The following is a 5,699-nucleotide window of genomic DNA, read 5'->3' on the forward strand; positions in this document are numbered from 1 at the left end:
AAGGAAAAACACACTTGCGCCCCGTTACAAAAAACTTGCTATCGAAAATATAACAGGGAATCGAAGCAAAAATTTGCATCACTTGCCATACCACATAAAACACAAACATAGCCTGACAAGCTAAACGAAAAAAATGAAAGCCTAAACGTTTTTTTGAAAAATTGATTTTTTTTGTGTTTGTTCTTGTCAAAACTTCTTTGACAAAAATGCCATGTAAGACATTTAATTGCCGGGAGGGGGAGGGGCGATTTGCAGCAGTTTGGAAAAAGGGTAAAAAAATTGAATTCAAAAATCAACATTATTTGAAAACGAACTTATAGAAAAGTGAGTCTGCAAATTTTGGCGGCAAATCTGTCTATGACATCATGAACATTTATTTCCGTTTCCATGAGGATATAAACTAAGGTTAACCCGTCAAGAGATCTTCTTTCATATAAGATCAATAGTAGTTCTTCAACAATTTCATACCTGACAGCTCGGTCCATCTTCAGCGAGTTGAAGTTGTAGAATCCTAAGTTTAATTAAGCCGGAAACTGCAGGGCTTGCTCAGAGAGCGGAGATATAGAACATTTCTACGAAAGAGTTTCATCTTTTATTGTGCACAAAGGTGTCACTGACTCTAGGAGCCTTGAAGGTCCAGGTATGTGGGTCTCAGTAGTTGATGGTTCAGGGTTGCTATGCTCAAGAACACTATCACTGGATTAGGATGTTGACTTCTTGGGTCCACTAGTGAAGAAGACCTTGAGCGTCCTGAGGCTAGAAGACTTAGGAACAGCCTCCTTTGACATCTGGAAGATTGAGCTGAACATTGAAGTCCAATCCAGAGTGTAGTGTGAAGTCATTAAAGAAGATTTGAGAATGAGCAAGTTAGTTTTGAACGGGGTATATATACTGTGAATGAGGCAGGTTGACAGGTACCGGTTAGCAGGTACCTAACACAAGTCTAAAATGAGTTCGGTTTGAGACTTCGAAACTGGACTCACTTCCACACCTATATTTTATGACCTTTATTAAAAATAGAGCGGCGGCGCCGAAGGCACCCTTTGAAAAATCTTTTAAAAAAGGGGTACTTTTTGGGTTGCGTCGGTGTCAAAATCCTGAGGAGAAGGGTGTCCGCCCCCCCCCCCCAACCACGCTGGTGCTCTCAAGTCCCACTTCAAAACATATCATTTTTTTTCGATCACTTAACGACTCAAAGACGATACAGACGATACATTATAAGCCGAACAAAAGGAAGACAATTAGAAAGAGAAAAAACTGATAAAATGAAAACGGAGTTGATAAATAAACAATCAACGCAAAAAATTCAATTGCACTTTAACTGAACAAGATTTGAAGGAGATGACCGCCAATTTCAGTCATTCTGTGAAGAAAATTAATTAAGGGAAAAAGTATATTACCTGGTTGGAAATTCCTTGATAATTGCAAGTGTGGAAAATATTTGAACACATACCTATAGCTGTAGTCTAGGTTAGCGGTAAACACTAATTCTTGCGCAATTGGTCAGTTCTTGACAACGCCGCGTTTTGAAATGACTTTGAAATTTTGCTAGTTCTCGCTTTCCTTGAAACTTGCCAGTACTCTTCAACCGCTTCGAAGTTCTTAGGTGGTTCTCTTCACTAATTGCGGCTGAGATGATTGATCCATGATTTCAACCAAAAAAGGCTTTGGTCAAACAGATTCCAATCATAGATCAAATAGGGTCAAATTGAGTGCATTTTATTTTTGTCAAAAAGTTGATTTTTCTATCGTTGACTTTTCAACCATGCAGACCTTCACTCGTGAAAGTTTCTTTCGTCTAGCTAAATTTTCCGACCACACAATGGGAGTGAAAGTTGTATTCGTGCGATTTTATATTTTCTAATTTACTTTCAGTCTAACGCAAAATCAGGTACCTCAAAGAAAAATCAATTTTTCTGGGCTTTAGGAAACAGGTTTGAAATTTAGTTTTTGGATGAACTTACATCACAGAAGCAATCTCACATTAAAAAAATATATTTTTCTTTATACATTTTGTAAACATTTTTTATAAACTTTTTTCTTTATACTAGAACACTGCATACAAAACGGATGAAAAGCAACAACTTTTCAAAAGTTTTCTGTTAAAAGTTAAAAAAATTACTGTGATCGGATTTTTTTTGCACTACTTGTTTAGCATCCAATTCTTCGGCTTACTTTTAAAATTGAGTTTCTTGATTCATTTTTACGTTGGAGAGTTTGCGGTTCTTGTCTCCACGCAGTTTAGACAGAACAAATTTTATTTTTTTAACGAACAACTAGTTCGGCGAGGGTGACAGCCATAAAAAGAAACGAGCATACAGTTCATTGATTGGTGCTTAGGGAACCTTTACATCATGCAAACAACTCAAATGTAGGATCGGTGATATCCTAATACACTTTCGACAAAATAAGAATCGAACGTAGAATGTATTGCCTTGAGACTTGCATGCAGTATAAAAAGGCTAAGCGTAAGCTGAGCGTAAGGTTGATTAGTCATTAATTTAAGTAGCACAGCAAGCATGAGATACGAACACCGAAAAACGATCCCCAGGAAAATGCCCTAGTAAAATGCATCCGGAGACTCCTTCCGGTGTTAAAAGCCAAATCCAGGGAAAAGTGATAATGAACCTTAGAAGTGAGATAACGTGTGAATCATTAATAAGATGTGGATGAAACTTGGTACTTAAGACCCTCCTAATGTTCTGAGCCCCAATATGAAAATTTGACCCGTGCTGACCCTTGGTTTGACCTTAAATTGACCTTTGGGCGTTTTGACACCAAAATTGAATAGAGACCGCCGAGAGTAACATTGCAAAGTAGCGTATTCCCCAGCCCGAACCCTATGGAAATGAAAACCGTTCAGCCCTATAATAACTTGGAGGAAATTTTTATATTGAGACCTGAAGCAGAAGCTGATGGCCATATAGTTTTTACATTGCAAGCTTGGAGTAGTAGTAAAAATTCAAAGTGAAATTGGCATATATTGGGTTCAGCTTAGCATGGCAAAGGATCTATTGATAGCAATTTACTTTGATTAAAGAAAAATAATCCCAGAGGGTCTTGATAGTAGTCGGAACGTGGCATGAGAAGTAAGTTTCCTGAATAGTATGAACGAACGGGGATTTAATTTGGCTCCCCAGAGGTGATTTTTTGGCTTAACTTTACTCCTAATAGACAAACAGGTAGATAGATAGATAGAAGGTCGGGATTGGAATAGAGTACAGATAGATTTTTTGGATGCCTGAAAAGAATTAGCTACCTATTAAAGAGGTCTCTCCGTAAACCCGGGAGGTCGGAATGTTAACGGGATAAGTAGAACAAAGACTTGAGAGGGCCACTGAGTAAACATAGTACGATTTAGAGGTTGAATTCAACTCGAGCGCTGAAGTTCGAAGTTCACGGATGTCAGGAATTAGTTGATTAGAGTTGTATGACATTTGTTAATATCTTAACTTTTTCGGGATTGTATAAAGCAGTAAATTCCTGTCGCCCCACTGAATTGACCAACTAAGGCACCATTTTTTGGTGTCTTTAACAGAGAGAGAACGAACATAGAGAAGCAATCACCTACAACTACATTCCTGGGTGAACCATTTTCTGGATTGTAGTTACCGAAAATTCCTGCTAATGAACGAGACGACTTAGGAAGAAGATGAATGACGTGAAGCGAGCATTGATGGCCGAGGCTGCAGTTGCCGCAGCAAACGCGCTCGACGAGCAACAAGGCGTGTTTGGATTTGGGACGATACGGCGAGATCGATTTCCTTCATGTGACTACCAGAGTTGGGCGGACTGGAGGGCAGATTCTCTTGAGTTGCAGATGCCAACCGGTAGGAAGATGAACAAATCAAGATGGTGCTGTCCACCAGCTTAACGGGCGGGGCTCTAGACGAGTTCACGAGTCTGTCGAAGCACTTCATGGAAGAAGTTCATGGCTTCCCTGAGCCGACTTTAGCGAGGATGCTTGCCGAGCTTGATCAGTGGTTGTTGTCATTCCCGAGTCAAGGTGCAGCAAGGGCTGATTTCAAAAGCCTCATGCAGGGCGACAAAGAAGGCCTCAGAGACTTTTCGAGGCGAGTCAGATCGCTAAGTGATTTGGCGAACGCAAATATGGGTGTGCAAATGAGAGACGACATGAACCCTGAGCAGTTCATAGATGGCATATTTAATGAAGAATTGCAGGAGCTACTTCTACCTGAGTAGCAGGAAAGTTCCACCCAGGCGGTGGCTTGAGCCGAGTTTCTGGAACTGCCTAACAAAATTGCCAGAGTGAGGAGCAGGAGACAACCAAACAATTTTCAAGAGTTGCAGAGTGTACGAGGTTGATGTCTGGAGAGGTCGATGACGCACATCAGATACGTGCCAGTCCGACAGGGCTCCAGACGTGTACTGATCAGAGTTTGGATCAGATAGCAATGCAAATGCAAATGCAAGGCTCGCAGCAGACTGAGTTGGCAAAACAGCTTGAGACGCAGAACTCGAGACACGATGAGTTGATGACGGGAATGCGGATGACCACCAATCAACAACTGGATCAGGTGGCTCCGCAGATCCAGGTTATGTTGACATTGATCGCCAGTTTGGTTAATTCAGTAATTCCCACTCCACACCCTGAAAACCTGCCAGGGCAGGATCCATCACAGAGGCCTAGGCAGCTGACTGGTCTGAACTCGACTGTGAACGTGATTCGACCGAGAAACGCAAGCCATAGAGAGGGCCGCTTAGGTTGGTTCGAATGTGATCCAATGGGTTATTTTGCGGAGAAGTGTCCTAAAAAAATTTCGATTTATTTAAACTACCGAGGGCCGGGGCAATGATCAAGTTCAAAAAAGGTTTCGTCTCCGCCAACTTGCAGAGACAACGAGCACCGAAGCGAGACCATTCGGCGTACATTTCGTATAGACGAGTCACAGTGAGTGGTTGAACCAAGATGCAGTTGTAGACAGTAATACACTGTGGAAACAGGAACAAAATCTGTCGATCTTGAAAAAAAAAGACCTCGGGGCACAGAGATTTCTCGCGAACGGGAAACGAGCCAGCAACCTCAGATAGGCGTAGAGCGAGTGGGAATTAGTCACGGTATCTACAGAACCTTTGCTTGTATAGGTAGAACCCAAGTCGAGACCTTGCTAGACGCCGGGGCCACGACTGACCTCATTGGGACAGTTGAAGCTCAAGATCTATTTGAGGTTGAGGTTGCGCCATATCGGGGCACACTAGAGACAGCAGACGGACGAGAAATGAAAGCGAAAGGATGTATTGTATCACCGCCCGTCTGAAACTGGGGGCCATTGAAAAAAATCTTGATAAGCTAGTTGACGTTCAGCCACGATGAAGATTTTCTGTAGACGAGAAAGAAAGAGGTTTCCATGGTTCTGATACGTTATCTGCCACCCAAGGTACCCCAGAAGCGGATAACTTTAACCCCTCATGATTTAGGAGGGAAGAGTGAAGGAGAACGCGATTCGAGTAAAGAGAAGCTGAGTAAAGCTGATAGCAAAGATAGCAGCTGCCTTCGACCAATTCGAAGAAGTACTATGCGATGACGAGGGAAGGCCAGTGGGAGCGATTTGTGATAAAATGGACCATGGTAAAATTGGGGGTTATCCAAAAGAGATTTCTTTAGGCGAGTGTCAAAGAGACAGCGACGAATGAAGACGACGACAGAGAATCGATTCGTTGGAAACGAATGCCTGGTA

This window comes from Symsagittifera roscoffensis, chromosome 1 (genome assembly GCF_963678635.1).
Source record: "Symsagittifera roscoffensis chromosome 1, txSymRosc1.1, whole genome shotgun sequence".
Classification (NCBI taxonomy): Eukaryota; Metazoa; Xenacoelomorpha; order Acoela; family Convolutidae; genus Symsagittifera; species Symsagittifera roscoffensis.